The 25,203-nt window shown below is 38.5% G+C and overlaps 1 protein-coding gene across 15 annotated transcripts in view; it reads left to right on the top strand.

Moving 5' to 3' along the window:
* The window catches only part of ELAVL4 (ELAV like RNA binding protein 4), a 157,166-nt gene that overhangs the window by 68,142 nt on the left and 63,821 nt on the right, over positions 1 to 25,203 (top strand). The window contains exon 1 of one of the 15 annotated variants that reach the window (XM_055254793.2): positions 4,833 to 4,923. The exons of the other annotated variants lie outside the window; for them this stretch is intronic. The gene's annotated coding sequence lies outside the window, so the exon portion shown is untranslated. Of the gene's footprint in view, positions 1 to 4,832; positions 4,924 to 25,203 lie in introns of those variants that run through there. 15 annotated transcript variants of the gene reach the window in all.

The raw sequence follows: 25,203 nt of genomic DNA, 5'->3' as shown, positions 1-25,203 counted from the left end.
TTGGAACATGGAATCCAAGGTCACCATTTCTTTTTCTTTTGACAGTGGTCAAAAGACATAATTAATTAGAGGATAAGTCTCTGTGATTGGAGATAAAGTTAGGGTGAGGGATTTTTAAGGTGGCACATTGCACAATGAGGTTTGTGTCAAATAATGAGAAAAGGTCTTCTGGAACATTCAAGTACATATATGTCTTTCCTTCTGTATTTATAAGCATCTAGGTGTGACTCCAAAAGATGGAAATAAGAGATCTTTTGGACATTTTAGTCTATAAGGTTTCATGTGTCCACATCTTCAGCCTCAGGAAGAAATATTGAAGTTTGGACTGTTGAAAGGAACTTGTCTTTCAGTCAGTGGCCCATGAAGCTTGGTTGGAACTGGTTAATTTTACAGAAACACGAATGTCTTGCCTCCTTGCTTCTGACATAAGTGGCTTTTTGAACTCCTTTTCCTCTGTTACCTCCCAGGAGCTTCTGAACAGATAGTGACCCTTTTGGCATGCCAAATTGGAAGTTTGCTAGTGGAGCAGAAATCATAGTTACTTTGTCATATACATCTAAATGCTGTGGGGTGCGTGTGTGTGTGTGTGTGTGTGTGTGTGTGGCGTGTGTTGTAGACAGCTGTGAGCCCCGGTGTGCCATGGGATGTGCCAGTGATGGCTTCTCAAGTACTCTGTGTTTTCCTAAGCTGCCAGTCTAAACCCTTTAAAGGTTTGCTTTCTAATTTGTACATGAAAAATAACAGGCTGAGTTGAACTTTTTGTTTTCAAGTGCCCCCTTTGAAGATGCAGCAGTAGTAAATACTGCTCTAATGATAAACTTTAGTTCTAAGTGCTACTTAAAAGTCTGTAGCAGAAAGGCTGAGAACTTGCCATCTTTACTAATGAAACTTCCATTAGGAAAATGCTCACTGAAAAGGGAGTAAACGACCAAGTCCCTGAAATTTGTGATTTTGACCAGATTTGACTTATCTTTTCTTATGTTACTTTTTGTAATGCAGCCAACCACACATCCAAAATTCTTGGTATTATACATGTCTTCAACATTAATTATCTCTGTTGACGCACTGGGTACAGATAGTACAATTCCCACAAGTCCAGATTCTTACTGTAACACCAAAACAAAAGTGATATTTGTGAATAATATTGGGAAAGTTGTCCTCACAGTAACCATTTCCCAAAGGAAGCTTTACATAAATGTGCACTTACTATTCAGGATATTAAAAGGGAATCCTTAGCTTTTACTTTTTAATTTGGGCTAAAATATGTAAATTGGTTTTATTTTGGAGTTTCTCTGTTTTAGGTGACTTTGGGGGAGGATAACTTTCTAGCTTGATTATATTTTAATCACCTCTGTAGTGGAAAAGTTAATCTTAAAAGCAACCTGGTTATTGTGATTAGGACCCAGAGGGCCTGTGTTCAGATGGGGCTAAAAACGTATTATATTGACCTGTACACATGTAGAAAAATTAGATTTGTTTCTACTAGATACTACTATTACCATGCTTTTGTTGGCAAGGCTATCTGAGAGACCAGAGAACCGTGAGTCTGCCTCTGGCCTCTGAGGAACATCATGGCGTGCCTGTACAGGCAAGCCTCTAAAAAGATTGTTCTTTGTCTTAAGAAACTGGCAAGTGCAAAGGACTTCAGAGTTAGTTGAACTTAAGTTGGAATCCTAACTCTTCCAGTTACTAACTGGGCAATCACAGATGAGTTACTTCAACATGAGCCACAATTCCTCATCTTTAAATGGTGATGAGAATATCTAACTCACAGGGTTTCTGCAAGAATCAGATGAGAAACAGTATTTGAAGGCACCAGTCATACATAGGACTTGAAAATTGAAGGTGCTTTGAGGGTGTTAAGTCTCTTCCAGTCTGTCAGTCTTTCTGTCCCTTGGCAAAAGCCCTTCCCCAGGAAGAGGCCCATCTGCCCATGCCAGATGTCCTGGGCAGTGACATTGCATGCTACCCTCACAGTCTCCATACTGTCCCCAGCATGCAAGAAGGGTGGCACACAGTGTTGTTGTTTTTTTCTATATAGACAAGCCCTCAGTTCTTTCTCGGAATTGTATGGCTTTATTAAGTTTTCTGTATCCTCCTAGGATTTTACAGGCTATATCCATGATCTCCTTTGGAATTAGAATTCACTTGGGATTTAGTTGTCAAAAGAGAAAAATGATGAAGATAAAATTCATTTTAACCAGTGCTGTTTTTTTAATTTCATGAAAGAGCCTGTTAGGAAAGTTAGAAGTCAGCCAGAAAGAAAATAAAAATAGGCTGAGCTTAATTGATATGGTCCCGTCTTTGCTGTCTGTGTATTGTAACTTGCAAATTATTTTACTTTTTCCCAGAAACCAACTTACTTCAGATCTATTTTTTTCCTCTTCACTATATCAGCTTTTTTCCTCCTTTCCCCTTGTTTTCCCAATAGGCCGAACTTTGAAGTTCTGTTTCTCACGGAATGGTGAAGAGGTTGAGGCAAAAAGTGGCTTAATGAGATTTTTGTAACTTGCCGTCAGTTTTCCTTCTGCTTGGCAAGGCAGGATGATGGATGGCTTTGGCAGTGTGAACACCTCTAGAAGTGATCAGATTGACTGAAGAGATGTGCAGGATGTGAGCAGAATGCTGACCCTCAATTCATTACCCTCCCATTTGAAGAAAAAAAAAAAAGAGAGAGAGAGAAAAGAGGAAAACAACCACAAAAGCCTTGGCGTAGTTGTTGATTACACACACTTGGGAAGGGGTAATGGGTGGCGTCAGGACTGGTGTTAGGTTAAACTTAATTTTGTACCTTTTTCCCAAGGGTCTGAAAGGGGAAATAAATAAATAGGCACCATAAATAAATTCACAAATTGTTCTAAATGGGGACCTGTTGCTGTGACCTGTTCCCATTATGAAGAAATAATACAAATTGTCCTGAAGGGATTCAAGATTCAAATTGAAAACACAATCTTGAAACACTGATTTTGAATTCTACTTCATATGCTTTCAGGAAGGGTGTAAAGGGAAGTCAAAGTTTTTCTTCAATTTAATCCTTAAAACTAGGGAAAGGGGTTATTAGTTGATCTGATATCCCAAATGCCATTTTTGCAGGTCTTATGCCAAAGAAAGAAAGAAAGAAAGAAAGAAAGAAAGAAAGAAAGAAAGAAAGAAAGAAAGAAAGAAAGAAAGAAAGAAAGAAAGAGATCCTTTGCTATGAAACAGGCAGACAATAAAACTTTTCTCTTTCCATATGAATCTATTTTAATCTTCACCAAGATCTTTGGAGGATTTTGCAGGTGTGTGTCTATACATATTGTATGTGATGTGCAAGCTCTCTGGAAGAATTTGGTTAGTTTTTAGACTGTGTTTGTATGGGCAGAAATATATCTGTAAAAAGCGGGAGGGACTTGATTTTGGAGAAGGGATAGTATAGAAGATGTTTCTCCATATTTTAGCCTTGGAAAATCTCATGCCTATTAATGAAGGACAAAAAAGAAATGATTTAGTGATTTGCGCAGGCAAAGTGAGAAGGTTGGATATTCTTAGGACCTTCTTGCTAGGTAGGTGTTTGTTTATTTAAAAGTTAAAAATTCATCCATATTTAGGTCAATACTTGAATCTCAGTTCCTTCTTTTTTTTAGATTTCTGGCTGAAGTTTTTCATGAGAAGAAAAAAGACTTGGAGCTTAGAACTGCTTTAGTAAGAACTCTTAAACAGGTCTCCAGTCATTGAATTTTGGAGGCATGGGCTTGCAGTTGGTATAATCTTAACAGTATTCTTCCTGAACTATCCCATGTCCATTTCCCAAGAACAGAAGAACAAGTTCGCCTTCTAGAACTTCAGCTGTTCTCAGCATAGTTCTGCTCATAACAGATCTGTGACCATAGAGATCATCTTTCATATTCACTCAGCCTTGTATAATTTTTGCCCTATGGTGTCAGTTTGATCTCTTTAATGTAATTAGGGCAGGTACTCTTAACTCTTTTTTATAGAAAATAAAGCTTAGCCACTTGACTAAGCTTGCATGTTTAGTAATATCAGAAGTCTTTGCTCCAGAGCGTTTGGGAATATGTCCAGCTCAGCCAAAGTTTACTTTTCTTGGGGGAAAAATAAGGTAATTTCTTTTCTATATCAAATTTTTCATTGGAGAATCAACAAATATATATATATATATATATGTTGCATGTCTGTTGCATATAAACCATATTCTAGATGCATCCTGGAACATCATAATATTTAAAATATAGTAAGCAAGGACAATGACAAGCAGAATGATGTGGACAGTGTCTCAGCAGAGGAGGTACAATATACAGAAGAGGGAGACATTAGTTCTTGTTGGGGGAAGGAGACAAGCTTCATGGAGGAAATGCCATTTGAGTAGAGCCAGGGAAATTGGATAGATGGAAAAATTAGAAGAAAGGGGAATTCCACATGGAGAGAATCATATGAATAAAGACATAGAGATGGGAACTTACAAGGCCTACTTAAGAAACTGTAAGTAATCTGGTGTGAATGCAGCATACGTTGTGTAAAGATAAAGCTACAAAGAGATAGGTAAAAGCTATGATTTAGGAAGGTTCAGTTGTTTTGACTTGGTTTTTACTTTGAAGTGGTAGCTATGGAATGTCTTAGGTCAGAGGACTGTCCTTTCTTAATTCTTTTTCAGGGTCAAGACCTGTCTTTATTAAGCCATTATTTCTCAGAAGTTGAAGTCACCCTAAAGATACTTCTAAATTAGATATTGGTTAGGGGAATTGGCATTAGAGCACTCTTCTGGTCATAATGTGATGTTATGATGATGATGCTCATTGGTGAAGTCACATTAAGGACTGCTTTTAGGGTTACAGTGGCAGAAAGCAGTAGGAGGAAAAACATCAACTTTACTTCAGATTGTAAAGAAATGTGTCATTAGAGGAGTACACTGCATTCTCTCACCAACAGGTACCCAGTGCTCATTTTGTGGGATAATGTGTGGCCAGAGAGAAGATGGTGGTGAGTGGGGAATATGCTTATTTTCTCCAGTATAAAAATGTACCCACTTCAAACTTGCAAGTACATGTACCAAGGCATGCTTGTCTTGACTGGTCATCTGTTAGCCCTGGAGGGCATAGATCATGTCAAATCCTCTCTTATTTCAATGTCTAGTACATAGTAAGTACTCAAAAAAATGTTTATTGAATTAGGTTGTCATAATATGGCTTTTGTTGGGGGTTTTGTTTTTATTTTTGATTTTTAAAGAGCCTGAACTACAGAGTTAGACTTGTGGATCTTGGATCTGTCATCAACTTCTGGGAGCCTATTTAGCCCAACTAACCTAACCTTTCTGACCTTCAATCTCTTAATATGTAAAACAGAATGAATACAACTTCATGGCTTAATGGGAGGATCCGTTGAGTTGTATCCTTGATACACTCTATTGGACAGGATAACAATATTAGTAAGTTACTAGATTCTAGTTTTACCTGTGGATAGTTTATTGGGTCTTAACCGGCATTAAAAATTAAAACAATGGAATTATAGAATTGAATGAAATAGAAAAGAAAGTATCATTGGGTGGTACTTATTAAGGGTAAGTATTATTTCATGAATCTTTGTTTCAGTTACCTATGTTCTGAGTTGTGATATAAAGCTGTGGTGTTCAGTATGGTGTTCAATATGTTCCTTACTTTTTTGTTTTACTTTGTTGGGTCATGGTCAGAAAAGTTTGAGAAATACTGGTCTAGATAATAGTGAGTGCTGTACTATCCAAAGGAAAAATAACAGTCAGCTTTTTTAGAACTATGCAATGCAAGATTTCTAGTATCTTCCGAATTATTAAAGAAAGGATGACTTCTAGTTGTTTTAGATTTAATATGAAGCATCATATCCTACATCTTTGATAACTACTGATGTCTGCATGTTATATGTTGGGGCTCTCTATTAACCAAAGTATTTATTAACTAGGAAACCTTATGCCTTGGTTGTGCTACGTAGCAAAACCTGCAATGTAATAATAAAAGTGACAATAATCAGTAGTGAAGGTGACCTAGAGGTGGGACTAGAAATCATAAGATTAGCTTTCATTTCTTGAGCTCTTGATATGAGTCAGGCACTGTGCCTTACAAACACCATCCCTTTTAATCCTTAGAACAAACTTGAAAGGTAAATGTTGATTTCTCTATTTTATGGACAAGCTAACTGAGGTTTTGAGGAGTAAATTAAGGTTACACTGCCGGTAATTGGTTGGGCCAGGATTTGATTTGAACCCAGATTTGTCTGATTCCAGAATAAAATTTCAAAAATTTATTCAGTTCCATGAAAATGTATTAAAGTGCCTACTATGTGTTAGCTCTGTACTCCTCTACAAAGATAAGTCAGTCTCTGTCCTTGAGGGTTTACTAGCTGCCCTTTGTGTTTTACTATGTGAGAAGGTGAATAAGGATTTATTTTATCACAATGGCAGATAGGACAGGGACATAGAGTACTGTATATTTTACTTCAGAAGTGTTAAGAAAAGTGCCTGGCACATAGTAGGCATTCACTAAAGATTTATTCCATTGAATTGAAGTTGGATTAATTCTCCTCTAGGGATTAGGCAACCTTTGTACTAAAGAAACACTGTACATTTTTATATGTTTAGCTGTATATGCCTAGTGGCACGGGTATTCTTACCTGCAATGTAGGCAGATCCATCTGTCCCAAATCCATTCAGTGCCTTTTGGAGCTCCTAAAACTGGCAGCACAGAAAAGCCAACAAGAGCTCAAGAACTCAAATTGTAAACTTCAAGTTTCATTCAGCCAGAGAGAACATTTTCCATCTTAGTGTGAAAAGCAAATCCCATGGCAGAGACATTTGGAGAATGATAAATGGAAGGTGGGCTTCCTTAGAATGGAAAATTGTTACTATCATTGTTATTGTTATTTTTTACAATGCCATTTACTAGCTTTATAAATTCAAGCAAGTTATATTACCTCTCTAAGCCTCAGTTTCCACATTTTTAAAAGGATTAATACCACTCAGGATTGTTAGGATTAAACAGACCCATTTGATAAAAACTTACTGAGACTTACTATTTGGTAGTCTGTAAATATTTAGTAGTAAAGGAGACATGGCCCCTGCCCTCAAAGAGCTGAATATCTGGTGAATGTGCTGTGAGAGGTGGGATTCAGACTCCCACCACCTGCACAGGTCACTACTGATAGGATGCAGCACTCTACAGTCCTCCTTGGGGTATGTATATATTGTCATATACATGTCTCAATTGCATCATCAGAATTTCAAGTTTATTGAGGGTGAGTGAGCTCAGATATTCATCTGTTTATCTCCGCCTACCCCTAAGTTTCATCCTTGCCTGTTGACACAATGTTACCTCATACAGTAGTTGCTAGATGAATCCAGCCCAATTCAGCAAATATTTACCAAGTGGCTCAGGGTATAGTGCTGAGAAAGGGAGGGTAACATTTGCTAAACAGAGTTGAATTTAAAACAACTTTAGAGCATAAAAGGGGAACAGTGTCATGAAGTGGTGATATACTACACTAGTGCTAAAAATACCTGTGATCTACTCAGGAAGAAAATAGGGCCCTAAAGAAAATTCGGCAGTAAGCCTAAAAAATAATGTATTTTTTCACTCTCCCAGTTCTGTTTTGTTTGTATTTCATGGAGAAATAGTGTATTTGCTATAAGCACACAATTAAGATGAGATTTCAGAGATGGCTACTTAATTCATCTGTGGCTCAGGACCAAGTCTAGGTAGCTTCACAAAACCCAGGAGCTCCTCTGTGGCCAGACTCCTTCTCTCCTTTCCAGCCTCCCATCTTGGGTCTCTTTGCCTTCTGTTCATGCTCCACTGTAAAACTGCACCACGGTGTTCCCTACCGATGCTCACACAGATCCCTCGGTCTCCAACATCTTTCTGCTTTCTTCACCTGGCTTCGTGAGACAAATAGGAGGCCTGTGTCACCCAGAAAGGCTTGCCTTAACTCACTCTGGGTTGTAGCCATCTGTGTTAACACTGCCAGCATCATTCCATCATTGGTCTTCCACACTCCATAATCAAATGTTTATTTTTCTAGGTTTCACCACTGCCTCAACAATCAGCACTGAGTTTATCTTTATGCTTGGCACCAAGTAGGTGCTCAGTAGTTAATTGTTAACTGATGTAGTCAGATATTAATTAGGTGTTTCATAATGTGTTCTCATCAGGTGCCCCCTAGCTTATGAGTGGGATATTGGACCCAAATCCCCCTCGTTATGAAGACTGGTTTTGACACAGCTATTGCTCACCAACCCCAGTTCTGTAACTTTGAGCTGAAGATCTTGAGTATATCTATTTACATGAAACTTTTTCCCTGATCACCATGACTCACCTGTAATTCCTCAGTAATTCTTCTTTCCTCTAGATTCCTTTATGTCACTTGCTGTCTGTACCACGCAGTTAACAATGACACATCACAATAATAGTGACCCTTTATGTAATGTGTGTGTCAGGCTTTGCAGAAAGAACTTTACTTAGGTTATCTCATTAAATCTCACAGCGATTCTAAGAAACAGATATTTTTATTCCCATTTTGAAGAAAGAGGACAACGTAGTTTAAGTAACTTGTACAACGTTACATGGCTAGGAAAATATCAGACTGGGAATTTAAAATCTGGTTTGTTTCATTCCAAAGCCCATGTTCTGTCTCCTATTTTATATTACTCATCCCTTAAAAGGTAGGAATTAATGAGAAACATTTAGCCTAGTGGTTATTAATAAGGATTTTTTTTTTGAGATAGGGTCTCACTCTGTCACCCAGACTGGAGTGCAGTGGTGCAATCACAGCTCACTGCAGCTTCAACTTCCCAAGGAAATAGAGACTTTTGATCAAGACTGCCTGGATTCAAATCCTGGCTTTATCAGTTGTGACCTTGGGCAAATCATTTCCACTCCCTATGCCTCAAAGTTTTCATCTGTAAACTAGCGTTGTTGTGAGGATGTGATGGACCAATGAATATTAAGGATTTAAAACAGTTGCTTGGCATATAAAGTGATAATGATCATTATCATTATTGTTATCATACAATATTAATTTGTGTCCCATTCTTCAAATTTTTGTTGAGTGCCTGCCAGACACTGTTCTAGGTAATGGTGATAGCAGTGACTAAGACAAGTCCTTGCCTTTATGGAGCTTTCATTTTAGAGGAAGAAGACAGAGAATAGAGTAAATAAGTAATAAGTAGATCATGGCATAGTAGTGTGTGCCTATAGTCCCAGCTACCCAGGAGGCTGAGGTGGGAGGGTCACTTGAGCCCGGGAGTTTGAGGCTACAGTAAGCTGTGATCACACCACTGCACTCCAGCCTAGGTGGCACAGACTCTGTATCTGTATTAAAAAAAATAATAATAAAAGTAGATATTATATATTATGTGGTGTTTTATAATTTCACATAGTGAAATGCTGTTTAAAAAATAAGAGATGCTAGATTAGAGAGTTACACTAATGAGTCCTTGTTTGTGGCACACAGTGAGGCCACAATAGTTCAGCCAGTGCCTTGCTTCTACTTGATGAGCTGGAACAGTCAATGCCCTACTCTGAAAGGCTGAGCTTCATATGTCCAACTACTAACTCTTGGAGACAGGCTTGCCTGACCTGCATTTGGTGTAAGGTGGTCATCTGTGGAATGATTGGACAGTTGTACTGAGGTGTCTGAGCCTCAAGAAAACTTAACACAGAGAAGTCATAAAGAGGCCAGGGTTCCAAGCCTTTGAAGAGAGGTCCTATTCTGTTTCCCTATATTAGACTGTGAAATGGGATGAATGTTCCAGGAGGGTCAGGAAGAGGATTTGGCCAATCATTCAGCTAAGGACACAGGGTCAGCCAGAATGTCTTCTCAAGTAAGGCTGTTAAGATCTCCTGATAGCTCCTTGCAGGAGCCTGAACCCAGAAGGTGAGTTAGTCTTGGCATTATCATAGGATTCTACCTTTCCATGAGTATTCTGCTGGTTAAGGGCATCTTAGGAGTCTGCAAAATGGGGTGTTTTTTTCCTTCACTTACTTGTAGTGGGGTCTAGGTAAAGTCATTAGCTTGTCTGAGCCTCAGTTTCCTTATCTGTAAAATTGGGCTAATAATACCTTCCTCCAAAGCTTGTTTAGAAGATGAACTAATTAACATGTTTAAAGAACCTGATTCAGGGCCCGGCACATAGTAGGCATCTAATAAAGGAAGATCTTTAAAATAAGTTCAGTCCCCCTAGGGTGTGCATTTTAGGTATTGGTAATTTATTTGGGGGCCCACAGGGAGAGAAGATTTAGACTGAAAAATGAGAGCTACTTCCCATTCTATAACTTTCAAAAAAGTGAGCAGATAAATCTCAAAACCAGAGATATGTCATCTCAGAAAGGACTGTGAAGAAAATAAGATTAGATTTGCTGTAAATCAGTATGATTGAGACTGGTCTCTGTCAAAAACAGAGACCCATCCTCTTGGTGTCACAGGCTCTTAGAGGCCTGGGGCTCTGTGAAGAAAAGCACTTGTTACAAGTTGGTTAAAAGGGCTCTGGAGTCTTAAATCTTGAGTCCAATTCTTTCTAGTAATAAGTTAGAATATTTACTTTTTAGTGGGGGATGAAGGGGATGGATGATTTGATTATTTTCATAGGTCAAAAATTTCAAGGAAGGACTCCTGTGATAACTGGAATTATACATAAACCTTATTGATGCTCTGGTGAGAGCAAGTGGAAAGCACTAGTTTTAGAATGTAGACATAAACCTTTATGTATTGTATCTCCTCTCTCCATTGTGTATACTGTTATTTAAAATTAAAGATTAAAATTAAACTTTTAAATTTCACTGATTAAAATCAATTTACCTGATTAAAATTAAGATTGACGAGAGAGAAAAAAGCACAGTTTATTCTCATCCCAAACCTCCTTTGTTTTCCTTAGCAATGTGTAGACTTGAAATTACCTTAAAAACAAAACAAAACTCCCCCATGAAACACATTTAAGAATAAAAGAATGATTTTCCAAATATTTGTCAGTGCACTTTTTGTACAGGGCACTGAATGAAACTCTAAATATTTTTTTCCTCTTGTGGTTAGTGACATGTTAGTATTGTGATTCACCCAGAATTTATTTGACCCCCTTGATCACTAGTTCACATTTGTTTTAATCTTGATGGCTGCACTCGTCTGAAATAAACAGAGCAGGAAGAGTAAGAGAACGCTTTTAAAAAAGCATTCTAAAATAAAGAGTCACCCGTTCCTCTTATGATTATCTCAGCATGCTGAGAAAGAAGCCTGATGTGTTGGAGATAAGGATGTCTCCTCCTATGTCCCCATGTGCTCTGCGTCTAAACTCTCCTAGCACCCTGCACCTGCCTCTGATTGCTGATCCATTCAGTGGGCATTGGCTGAATTCCCCAGGTACTGCATGCTGGGAGTAAGAAGTCAACCAAAATTCAGGCCCTATTTTCAAGGCATTCCCTGTCAGTAGGGAGATAGGCAGGTAAAAAGCGACTCAATATAGGGTGGTGAGTACCAGGACAGAGGAGAGAGAGGAGTTGTCTGAAGCTATGTAGGTCAGGGAGGTGGACTCCAGGGAGTCTTGCAAAATGGCAGGGTAATTTAGATGGTGATGGCGAAAGCATTTCAGTGGACACGTACGCAAAGACATGGAAGGGACATACTGCCAAAGGCATTCAGATTATGGTACTTGCCTCACTGCATCTGGAACTTTGTTTTCAAATGTCTACTAACCTTCCAAGACTGAATTCCTAGAGGGCAGTGATCAAGTGCCATGGAACTCAGTTATCCAACAATAATAGATTTAATCTTTGCCACGTTCCTGTGAACCACATTTCTGTGAAGCCTATAACATTATCCTATTGATATGCCCCAAGTTACACTTGGAAAACTGAGACACAGAATGGTTAAGTGACTTGTCCAAGGTCACACAGCTAAACAGGAATTTAAACCTGGGCAGTCAAGCTCTAGTGACTGTTTTCTTAACTATTATGCTCTGCAATTAATATTTAATAAATGTTTGAATTGATGTTAATTGAATGGATGTAGAAGTGATTACATGATAATTTATTTATTCACTTATTTAAAAGAAATAACATGCCAGGCATGCCCAGATCTAATAGTTGTTGCAGGAAAATGTCAAGAGCCCCCATTGGCTTTGGCTTTGGCTTTGTGACTTACAGAAACTCTTACAGGTAGAAATGTTCTGCAGGGCTGTGAACCTCAAGATGGTACTGCAGATTTCAGCCAAATTCAGACTCAACGTGAAAATAAAATATGAGTTTAGGCCTGAAACAGAGGAGATCTAATTTCCTATGTGGAGATGAAGAAACAAAGGCTGTAAAGATGGCCTTACTTGGAAAATGGAAGGCCTTAGTTTTGAAAATAGCCTCTTGGGATAGTCTGAAGGAAGTTGAGGGAGACAACAATGATAAGGGCAATATAGCTTTAAAAGAATGAATTCACTCCTACTTTTGCATTGATTCTGAAGAGGAGAGATAAGAGAGGTTTATGGTGAGAGCGAAGTGGTGATGAACAGGCAAGGAAAGCAGATTTGGCTGTAGAAGGCAGGTGAGGACCTAGAGAGTCATCCATTTATTCGTTTATTCTACCAGCAAAATCAGGAGCTCTGTGCTGGTCCCTGGGATTACAAATGAATCAAACACAGTCCCAGTCCTCAAGAAGCTCACAGTCCAGTGATAGAGAAAGATAGGAGCCTGGAGAGTTTCAATGCTGTGTGGCACATGTCCGTAATGGAAATGTGTATGAGGGACAAAGGTAAGAGCCATGATGGGGGATTGGAGAAGGGGCATGTTAGGTCTGATGGCAGAGAGGAGGGCTTTCCAGGCCAAGGGAGTGCTTATGTGCGGAGTGTGGCACAGGAGAGAACACAGTGTGTTCTGGTTTGTCATTGCTGGCTGCAGAAGGCTACAGAAGGCTGTGGCCTGGAATGTGCATTCCAGGGCTTATGGAACTTGTAGTGGGTAAAGAAGGAAGATGGGAGTCAGTGACCAGAAGATGGCAGTTCAGATCCAGGCTCTGCACCATGTGAATAGAGGCTAGTTAGCTTTACCTTCCATTTGCTCCTTAACCCTTAGTTTGCTCACTGGTAAACTGCAAGTGATGGCAAGGGAAGATACCACCTCTCAGGATCTTCAGGAAAATTAAGTGGGGTGGTGAGTGTGAACGTACTTACAAAATCCTCTGAGTCCAGCGTGTAATTTAATTATTATAAATTATTATAAAAAATTATTTTATTATTTTGTAAGTGAGGGTTTTGTAAGAGTCTCATTTCTTCAGGGGGAATAACACTTGCTCTGTTATCTCTACACTTCCCACCACACCTTTCTGACTGTGCCCTGGAAAAATCCTCTTGAAGTGCATTCTGTCAGTTTAGCTGCTTCTTGGGGTATACATTAAGAAAGGAGCAGTCCAAGTGGAGGATGGACCAAGAACAAGCCTGCTCTTCCACCCTGAGTTTCCTTGTGGAGAGCCGGAAAAGCCCTCTGCTGTCAGTATGCAGAGTGCACTGTGGCAGTGATCTGAAATTTCCCGGGAAAACATGATAGTTTTCCTTGTGGGAAATCAGAAACCCTAATGACTCTTATTTACATTTGAAGTACCTGACTTGAGCCATTCACAGTGGATGGCTTTTTGAAAGGGCAAAAGATACCAGAAATTGTGTTTGTAAGTGTCAAACATGGTACTTTCATTATTTCTTTTTTAGAATCCACGTAGCCCCTCCGCTTTGCTATGTGTTTTCTGGTTTGGCATTATTGTGAGAGCTTATTAGTGGATGTTTGTGGAGCATTGTGAAGATGAAAGGAATAGCTATTGGCATAGGTGATGAATAGTAATGTTTTTAAGTATATTTTTCTATTTCAGAAATTAAATTCCAAGGATAAATCTTACCAGTTCTTAGATTAGTCAACTTTGCCACCTGCAGCACATTTTAATGGGCACATATTTCAGAATGTTACCTTTTGGACAAGGAAAATGAACATGTACTGAGTGCTTACTGTGTACTGAGCTCTGAACCAGGTGCCCTCAGATTTGTTGTTTTTCCTCACAGCAACCCTGCAAGGCAGATAGAATTGTTCACATTTTTCAAATGAGTAAACTTAAATTGCACTGCAGAGAGTCTGAACCGGCTAAACTAAGGTCAAGGCTGGTGGTGGATTTCCAACCCAAGTCGGATCACCTCCAAATCTCATGCTTTTTCCATTATACCATGTAGAATTTTGAATTATGATCTTTCCTATAATACCCATTTATTGGGCAGTATTTACTGACTAATAAACAGCAGATACACAGGCTAGTTGATTTTAATAGGATTAGATAATTTACATTCTCTGAGATTACTGGGTTGCATTTCATAGTGATAGGAAAAGTCCTCAGACTTACAGATTGAAGAAAGGGCACAAATTTGGTTTCAGCCTTGGGTTCAAATTACAATCCTAGTTAAGTGACAGTGGACACTGCCTGAAGCCTCATTTCTCCATCATGTGCAGAGTGACAGCACTTCTACATCTGTAAATGAGAGGAATGACAATACCCACTTCTCAAAGTTGTGTGAGAATTAAGTGAAGTGATGTATGTAAAGACACCTCTCACCATTTCTTATTAGTAGTATTTGAAGGAGTTAATGATAACTACTTGCCTAAATATTTTCCTGTGTAACCCAAAGCACTTTTTAATCAGCATTATAACAGGATTTCCCTTTGTTGAGTGTTTGTCATATTCCAGGCACTTTGTATGTACTTTTCCATTACTACACCTGTGACATTGGACAGTAATTTCGTATTTACTTATTTATTTACTTCCTTGCAGGCAGGAACTCTTTCTCTTTCCTTCATATCCCTGGCATTCAACATAGTGGTTTCTGGCCCATCGAAGGAACTCATTAATGTTAGGGAACTTAGCTTGGCTTTTGTTCCTTCTTTTGAGAGCTAACTTCAGTTTGGGGAAGGGGCTGTTCCAATGAAGTACTAAATTAACATCATTAAATTGTGGCTCATAACTTGCCCTCAAATATATACCTGTAACTAAAGAAATTTTAGATTGCTCTAATTGACAATGGATGATTCGGAATATGTGTTAACATTTTACTTTTTAAAAAAGGTAAATTTCTGGGATAAAAAGAATATATTGAGTTGCAAGAGTTTACCAAACAAATTTTCTTTGTATCTGTGATTCAAAGGACAAGCTTACCCTACTCAAAGAAGTAATGTTTTAGTTTCAAAATACATGTATTATATCCATTTGATAAATATACATGATAATATACATGTATCATGTACTAAATATTCTTAGGGACATAGTAAATTAATTCTAAAAGGGTCTTATCTGAGAATTGTAGATTATGCAGCTTGAATTATAATACAGATGTAATTTTTGAAATTTTATCATGTCTTTTTTATAATTTAAAGTTTTATTTTTGATTTTTAAAAATGCCAACTTGACTTTTGCCCAATTAGTGAGTGTGACCTTTCAAAAGCATATTTTGAAAAGGTAAAAGATTGTGAAGACAGAAATACTAACTTATTTATTCTCTTATAATCTAAAATTCTATTTTTATGTGGCAAATCATAAAAATACATATAGTAGGAGTTTTTTAAAAAAATAGAACAATTGGCCGGGCGCGGTGACTCACGCCTGTAATCCCAGCACTTTGGGAAGCCGAGGCAGGCGGATCACAAGGTCAAGACATTGAGACCATCCTAGCCAACATGGTGAAACCCTGTCTCTACTAAAAATACAAAAAATTAGCTGGGCATGGTGGCACATGCCTGTAGTCCCAGTTACTCGGGAGGCTGAGGCAGGAGAATCACTTGAACCTAGGAGACGGAGGTTTCAGTGAGCAGAGATCACGCCACTGCACTCCAGCCTGGGGACAGAGCAAGACTCTGTCTCAAAACAAACAAACAAACAAAAAAAATAGAACAATGAAGAAAGTGAAGTTAAGGGAAACTAAGAGGATTTTAAAAAGATAAATTCAGAAGTAAAATTTATGTTTAAAAAAAACAGAAGTTTGCAGTGAGGTCCTATGCTCTTTACACACAGAAAACTATAAATTTGGCACCCATTTTCCTAATATTGAAAACAAAAGCAAACCCATCACGCAGAGGACAGCGAATATTAGTGGTTTAATGTCATAAAAAGTGCTTGCCTCAGAGCAGACGTAAGTATTCTGATACTTGTGATTTCTGGATTTTGTTTGTTTGTTTTTTTCCATTTCTACTTTCCTTGCTTCTTGTTCATGATATGTTTAATGGATACGTATTAGAAGGATGTTCAAATGCAAGAAAGAGAGAGAGAGAGAGAAGCTTAAAACGCGTGGTATGGAATGCCGCTTGACAGTGTCATACATTCACAAGATGTCCTTGAAGATGGAGCACAGAACAGAGATCAGGGAAATTTTGGCAGCTGCAGTTGGGAAAATAAATGGCTGTTGTGTGATTGGGCAGATCCTGAAAGCAGACTCCTGCTCAAACCATGTAATTAACAAAAGTGGGAGCTTTTGTCCAAGTGCAAAATGTTCATAATATCAGAGTTTGTCAGCAGGAGCTTTTAGAACGGATCAGTACTTTTCACTGCCTGATCCAGGGAATGGTTTCCTTATAAATCATCTTCTCTCCTTGCTGTCCTCATGAAGGTTGCTGCCAGGCGATAGGCAGACTTAAGATTGTAACCTTGCTAATTCACAGTGATTTAGGTAAAGGGGAGACTAAACCAGAGACTGTTTCTAGAAATGTGATTTTTATTCATCTGGGCTCCCATGTGTACTCTAATGTAGGAACAAACAGAGTGTGTCCAAGGAGAGATCCTACAGGATAGCTCTGGGGAGGAGACAGAATCATTTTTAATACTGTGGCTCCAAACTGGTTTGAAGGACTTGACATTTTCTTTCTTTTTTAAAAAACAACTTCCTTTCAGATTATAAAACTCCTGTATTCTCACTGTAAAAACAAAACAGAGTTGACAAATAAAGATGGAGAAAAGTGTAACAATCACCTGTAATTCTGCCATTTATTGTAGTGTTTTTTATTTTTCCCTCCTACTCTGTACTTGTTTATATAATTGAGATAATCAGTCTTTTATTTCACTTCTTTTTCTACATTGATCGTGTACATTTTCTCACATTATAAAAACCCGTTATAAACATAACTTTAACAATTGCAGAATACTGTATCAAAAAACTGCACAATGAGTTATTTAGCCATCCCCCTTGTTGGACCCTTGGGCTGTTTCCATTTTTCTCACTCCTCTTAATATAACTCATTGTGTGTACTTTTGGTCTGCAGAATTTTGGATTCTTTTCTGAGATTCAGAATGGACCAGTGGGTCCAAGAATATGAACATAAGAAGAGATGTGCCAATTTATCCTTATACCCATAATTATGAGAAAGACTATTTCACTGCATTTTAGAACTTGACAGTTGCAAACCTTAAATTTCTAGTTTCCATGTAAACATATTGCCCACAAATAATTCAAAGGCACACTTCTCCTCACTCAGGCCTGAATTCTCACCAACATTGATTTGGTGGAGTCCAGTTTTACTCCTGCATCCACTATCTTCCCAGGGAATGTCTAGGGGCAATGGTATCCAACTGGCCCTCAGAGGAAGTTTAAGGGATAAAGTTCTCCTATCAAGTCAAAGTGTTCTTTTTTTCTAACATTTATCTCTTATAAAAAGAAAGAAAGAGAAAAAGAAAGAAAGAGAGAGAGAGAGAAAGAAAGAAAGAAAGAAAGAAAGAAAGAAAGAAAAGAAAGAAAGAGAAAGAGAGAGAAAGAAAGAGAAAGAAAAGCAGTGAAGGGAGAAATTAACAATAAACTTTCAAGTGTGATAAATTAATTTTCAGATTTAAAACTACTCTATCAGAATGACATTCAGGATCTTTTCATGAATGAACATGTAGCTATATGAGTCTATATGAATTGTCCATGAGTATAATTTATCATGGCCAGTTATATATGCATTGAGGTGCTAAGAACCATTTTATTTCACTTATTATCTTTACCTTCAGAATGACTTAATTTTTTGAATTGCACGATTAGAAGAGCCGTTGACCTTACACAATTTCTCTTAAAAAGAACAAGACTTTCACAAAGATTTTTCTAGAGACAAACTCCCTCTACTCCCTTTTACTCCTCCTCTCTTCCTCACCCTGGTTATATTAAGAAAACAAGTGTTAATTTTCAAAATAAAATATATTTCTATGTAGATTTCTGAAGAATTTAATCTGAGTGTGCATAAAACTTAATTTCAGAGATGTGACCTAATGCTTTAGATCATGATACATATGTAGAATAGCGCCTTGCTGTTTACAAGTAAACCTCAAGAGTTTGCTGCAACTGAGCTACTAGCCAGGCATTTTATAAATATACAATACTAATGTTTACATGAATTGTGCCATTGGCTATTGTTTATGCATTTAATTGGAAAGATAAGTCTGGCTTAATCAGTTTGTGGGCAGTTTTTCAAATGATTCATTAATTATGAGAAAGACTGTTCTTTGTATGGAAGATGAAGATAATGTATTTCCCATCACAACTGGTTCCCATCCCAACAAGTATCCAGAGATTATTATTAGGCATTTTAGTTATTTTATCCACATTAAACTTTCAGAGTTCAGAGGGACTTAGGGAGCAGAATGGGAAGGAATTGTTTTCCAATCGATTTTTTTTTTTATTAGAGCTGATACTTTTGCAGGAAAGCTGAGCTTGCCCACAAAATTGTATTTTTATTAAAATGCGAACATTTGTCTTTTTCAAATCTGACTTAAACAAAGAAAGCTTATTGAAAGTATGATACTGTATTTATTTATTTACTGGCCATTTTGGAAAAGAGAACTGAATTGTGGGGGATGAAGGAAAGGTTCCCTCCTCTTTATAATGTGCTGAATGATCAAGCTGTCCCTCACCTCTGGAGAGTTTGCTGTAAAAGTCAGTTAAAACCAAATACCCAGAGGTCTTACCAGAACTGCATCAGGATGGACACACCAGGAAATCATCTTAGGCCCAAAATGAAGCTCTAAAGAAACACTGTAAAATGTAAAGGAGGCCAGTATTTATTTAGGAGGGGAAATGGGTGTGATGTGTCTGGGGAAGATGATTAAAACTTGGATTTCTGTGAATTTGAGAATGATGCCTATGAGAAATTAAATTTTGATTATGCTTTTCATATCCGTGCGGGCCCTGCTATTTTAAGTATTAATGCCTCTTGTTCTCTCCAGTGGCTGATGATTTTTTAAAAGCCCTGACTACCACCACTGAGAATACTTTTGGCATGCCTGGTGTTCATCTCCAGAGCAGAAGATGCTGTTTGAAAGAAGGGATGCCTCACGCTTACCTCATTGTTACAAATATAAGTTCCTTTTAGATTATAAAGCGTTATATTCTCATTGTAGAAACAAAACAAAGAGTTGAGAAATAAACAAGTCATTTGTTTAGGATGTAGGCATTTATACCAGGAAAAGGATTGTCAGTTCAGTATCAAAACAGGTAGGATTAGTCTGAATGTATACGATTTATATGCTTTTGCTGAGGAGGGGGTGTCATTTGAGAAACTCTGAAGGGGACTGCTTAAAAGAAAGGGATATACAATTGATTTTAATGAATTATTTGTTTGCCTGCCCTTCTCTGCCATCCTCCCAGCTTCAACCCTCTGCAGGTAGGGACCAAATTATTTTTGTTTTCCCACCTTCTAGAAGAATGCCTTGGCTTATAATTGCATTCAATAAACTTGTGTTGAACTGAATACACTTGTTTTAAGGATATGCTGAGAATTTATTACCACGTAACTTCCCAGAGTAAATAGGTCTTTCAGGTTATTTGTGCATCTGCCCAAAGGTATTATTAAGCTGTCAGCATGTGTTTCTTGGATGGAATTAAATATTTTTTTCTAGAGTTTTCTAGTTACCTTCTGGCAGAAGCTACAGAAACATGGTATGAATGGTTTGGGGGAAGATGAGTGCAGTCTTTAGCCACAGTCCCCTAGTCCAGTGGTCTTTGTGAGTCATTACCTGTAATTTGGTTGGAAGGGTGGTATTTCCAAGTTCCCTTTTCCTAGAGTTATCAGATCATCAGTCTCAGCCCCTCCTCTTGGGTGCCATTAATAACATATGTCTCCTTCACAGTTGAATCATAACCAGGAAAGTGTTGCATTTCAAAAAAAAATATTAACCTGAAGGGACTTGAGCAAATTAAAGCCTCTTGAAAAGAAGGACGGGAGAGAATAGATTTTATGAGCTGATCTAAGACACTTTAAAGAAATATGAAATTGGGGAATTGTAAGGACATTTTTAGTATCTTTTAAGGAGCAAGAAGAGAAGTGAGGAATTTTACAAAAAAAAAAAAATGTCTGTCTTCAGGAACACAGAGCCTGCTGTGTAATTTTCTAACTTTGGGAATTTGTTTTTCAGGCTTGGAAAGGCGGGTGAGATGCAGTAGTCTGGCCTATTGCATCCACCAGAGTCTAACCTACTGCATGTCAGAATTTTACAAGGGTTAAGTGGGAAATGCCTACAAAGACAATTAGGACTTTTATTTTTGTTCTCATTAATAATTTAAATCTATTTCTTTAATGGTTCAATTCAGTGACTGCCCTTGGTAAGCATTATTCTTCATGCACCTGAGAGAGCTTGTTCTATTACATAAGGGTTAGCTTTATACATATATTTTCAAAAATCCTTCCAACATGGTAAAAGAAAACACCTTTACATACGCATTAAAATGTTTAATAAAATACATGCGTGAGTCTCAGGTGTACACACCTGAGACATGTTTGCAATCGGTACATTCCTTTAACATCTTTCTTATTTCTGGGAATACTGACATTGAAAGGTAGCTGAAAGTAGAGGATAAGGGTATTTGTAAAAGAAACATCATGTTCCTGTGACCTTCTTTGGTTCTTTCCTCTTGATCCTTTTGCATGAATTGTGCAGTGAGGCTCTATCTCCGCCAGAAAACCAGGAGTTAAGGACTTCCAAAAGTATGGTGACAGGTGTACAAGAACCCTGCACTGGGCTCTGAGATGATGAATGTCAGTAGTGAGTTCTATATCAGGTCAGGTTCCTGTAATGTAAAGTTGTAACCTTTGATTTGCCTCATGAAGTAAATCCTAAAAGTAGGTATAGGTTAACTAGATTAAAATATCTAAATGCAAAACAATAAAGTGAGGTCGTAGGTAGGTAAAGTGGAGGGGATAGGGTAAGACAGGGTTCTAAACCTTGCTATTAAGAAGTAAAAGAGGCCGGGCATGGTGGCTCACGCCTGTAATCCCAGCACTTTGGGAGGCCGAGGCGGGTGGATCACGAGGTCAGGAGATCGAGACCATCCTGGCTAACACAGTGAAACCCCGTCTCTACTAAAAATACAAAAAAATTAGCCAGGCGTGGTGGCAGGCGCCTGTAGTCCCAGCTCCTCGGGAGGCTGAGGCAGGAGAATGGCGTGAACCCGGGAGGTGGAGCTTGCAGTGAGCCGAGATCGCGCCACTGCACTCCAGCCTGGGCGACAGAGCAAGACTCCGTCTCAAAAAAAAAAAAAAAAAAGAAGTAAAAGAGTATTAGTCTACACTGAAGTATTCCAAAAATGTCACAGGCTTGAATGGGAAGGAACAGTTTGGGGACTTTCCATCTTTATTTTTATACTACCATTTTTAGGGAAAATATTAGGACAAGTACACAAGATTGTGTGGTTGGCAGGATGGTAAGAAGACTATGGTAGCAACAATGATTCTCCTCCATTGTGAGGAGGGGGATCAATCCTGTAACTCTAGCCTGATTGCCCCAAACTTGAGAAAATTAAAGCTTTGTGAAGAGTGGAGGATGGAAGGAGGTATAAGAAAGTCATGAGCTAATGGAATAAATATCAACTACTCAGGAGGTCGAAGTGGGAGGATCACTTGAGCCCAGGAGTTCAAGTCCAGCCGGGGCAACATAGAGAGATCCAGTCAAAAAACAGGGAAGGAAGGAAGGAAGGAAGGAAGGAAGGAAGGAAGGAAGGAAGGAAGGAAGGAAGGAAGGAGGGAAGGAAGGAAGGAAAAAAGTTTTAAGGGAGCTTTAAATACATTTTTAGTACATCCATACACTTTTAGATTTTAGAATAGTCTTGCTTAATATACTTCAAAGATTTTCCTGGTCGCAAGACATGCTGCTGTCTCTCCTCTGACATGTGGACCCTTCATCAATAAATATTTATTTGATTAGTAAATTAATGAATTCTGAGAGCAAGAAATCACATGAAAAGAGTGGTTTGGGAAGGAAGGAAAGGTTTTACTTTTGATTATATTGCTAATCAGCTTTTCTTGTCTAACTCTTAACCTAGTTTCTTAGGTATTGGTTTTTATCTTTCTCCTTGTTCTCTTCTAATAATATTAGCATCAGTCACCACTAGCATCTGTGGAGGGATTACCATGCCAGGAATAGTGCTGAGTGCTCCATGTACATTATCTCATTGAGTCCTTTTTATACCAGTAAGAGCAAAGGCTGCCCTGAACCACCAGGTTCTATTCTTTTCCTTTTGACTCATTAAATAGGGCTGAGATAAAAGTGTGGAGGGGCCGAGTGAAGATGATAGACACTATATGCTGCCAACATGCTTAATTAACAGTTCTCAGCCACCTTGGTGTGAGGTAGGTAGTGGGCAGAGGGTAGGTCAGTGGAAGGGCTGGTGTAAGGCCGTATTCTAAACTTTCCTATCAAGAAGTGAAAGAGTGCTAGTCTACACAGAGGTGCTCCAAAAATGCTGCAGGTTCGAATGGGCAGGAACAATTTGGGAACTTTCAATCTGGAGATAATAGATTGGCTTTAGTGAACATAAAATGCTGTTTGAGTGTACATTTTTCTGAGGATATAGGGCCAAGGCATTCAATAGATTTTCTGAGGATATAGGGCCAAAGCATTCAATAGTAGACCCATGCCAGCCAAAGGTTTAACCCTCCTGCTTGAATGAGTGCTTTTTTTTTTTTTTTTTTTTTTGAGGCGGAGTCTCACTCCGTCACCCAGGCTGGAGTGCAGTGGCGTGATCTCGGCTCACTGCAACCACTGCCTTCCAGGTTCAAGTGATTCTCCCGCCTTAGCCTCCCAAGTTGCTGGGATTACAGGCACAGGCACCTACCATCATGCCTGGCTAATTTTTGTATTTTTAGTAGAGATAGGGTTTCTCCATGTTGGCCAGGTTGGTCTGAAACTCCTGATCTCAGGTGATCCTCCTACCTCGGCCTCCCAAAGTGCTGGGATTACAGGCATGAGCCACCACGCCCCGCTAACGAGTGCTTCTTAAAATCTGCATTTGACATAGAGATGGAAAGTAGAATGGTAGTTGCCAGGAGCTGGGGAAAGTAGGGGAATGGGGAAGTATTGTTTAATGGGTATAGAGTTTCAGACTTACAAGATGACAAGAATTCTGGTGATGGCTGCAAAGCAATATGAATGTACTTAATACCACTGAACTGTACACTTTAAAATGATTTAGTTGGCAAATTTTGTTATGTGTATTTTACCACAATTTTAAAAATTGAAAAAAAATCTCCATTTGAAATAATATTTAAGTGTATGCCTGGCATATAATAGGTGCTTAGTAGGTGACTGCTTGCTTACCTGTCCTGTTCTTTTGTTATCTGTAAAATGGGGATGATATTAGTACTTTATTGGCTTGTACTTCACAGGGTTGTTTGAGAGATCCAGTAAGCTAATGGACATGTAAGGACTTTCATTCATTCTACAGTCCTTTATCTGGGACCTACCAATTGTTAGGCTTTATTCTACATTCAGGAATGCTGTAATAAACAAAACAGATGTGATCTCTGTGCTGCGGACCTCACAGTTCAGGTCATGAATTTTAATGAACTGTAAAGTTCTATACTCAGAAAACTATGGAGGTAGACATGTCTCCACACGTCTGTTGAAGTACATTCTGGTCCTCCACTTTAAAATTACAGGGTTGGGCTTCATGGACCCTAATGTTCTCTGGTATCTGTTGCACATCCACACTGTGAACTCAAGAAGGGTCTGCTCTTTGTCTTTGTTATCTCTGTATCCCCAGAGTTCAGCACAGATCTCAGCTCCATCTCTGTTTATCTAACATACCGAGATCTAGCCGTAGTGGAAGTAAACCCTTTTTAAATGTGCGTATGAACTGACATATCCAGGAAGTAGTGTTACAGGTAACTTGGGTAGACAAAAGGAGCCTGGATTGTGTTGAGAGAGGTGCCAGAAGGGAACAGAGGGGTGGCTTTTTATTTTCCCGGAGCAGAAGGCTGGCTGAGCCTCTGCTCCTTACCTCCTCTCTGCAGATATAAATGACCCTGGTGATGATCCAGCAGCTGCACATCTGAAGCTTTCCCTCTTGCTTTTGTTGTATATTTTGCAGAAAAGAGTGGTGGGAGGGGTGAGGTTAATGCGTTGAGTGTGAGTAATTAGTCATTCAAACCATCGACATTTACAATGACAGGATTTGAGTGCCTACGTTATTGTGCACCGCTCTAATAGTTTATCCCTGAAATTTTCTGCCTGTATAATGTTTCTTAAAATATATCACAGAAACATAAAAGATTTAATGTAGTGCTTTGTGCAACCATTAGAGTTTGAAGTCAACTGAACCTCCTCAATGATCTATCCTGGATGCTGACTGTAATTCTGTTCTTAATTGCTATTCAAATGAGGAAAGGAGGGCAAGTCAGGGGTTTGGAACCTGGTCAGCTGCAAAGTTGGCTGTGAGACCCACACAGAATGTTTCATTAAAGTACATATGCACTCTTGAGTAACTGATATATTTATTTGCAATGAAAATTGTGCTGTTAGAATATCAAAGGCGTTAGCCTGAGGAAGCAAGTGTTCTGATTTTGCCCAGCCAGCCTCTGTACTTACTGGAGGATGTGCTTTCTACCAACACACATCTTTTCTACTCCTGTTCTGTCCCTCTGTTTCCCAAGTAGAGAGAACAGGTGTCCTGTCTTTGAGATCTATCACGTAACCTTAAAATGCTGTAGTTTCATATTCGTGCATTTAATATCTTTACATCTTGGCAACTTCTCTTATTTTCCAGGTAATGTTTTAAAATCCTCTTGGTTCATAAACGTGTTAGATTTGATTCTGATGTTTTACATTTCTAATTTTTTTTTCAGGCTGTGTTGCATCCTAAGATGCATCATTAAGACCTGTGAGGGGTTTTATTATAGGATGTATATTAACACATTTGCAAATGTTTCTCAGCTTTCAGACAGTACATTTTTA

Source organism: Symphalangus syndactylus, chromosome 12, assembly GCF_028878055.3.
Source record: "Symphalangus syndactylus isolate Jambi chromosome 12, NHGRI_mSymSyn1-v2.1_pri, whole genome shotgun sequence".
Classification (NCBI taxonomy): domain Eukaryota; kingdom Metazoa; phylum Chordata; class Mammalia; order Primates; family Hylobatidae; genus Symphalangus; species Symphalangus syndactylus.
The sequence above is the reverse complement of the archived record's forward strand: the minus strand, read 5'-3'. Positions and strand labels throughout refer to the sequence as shown.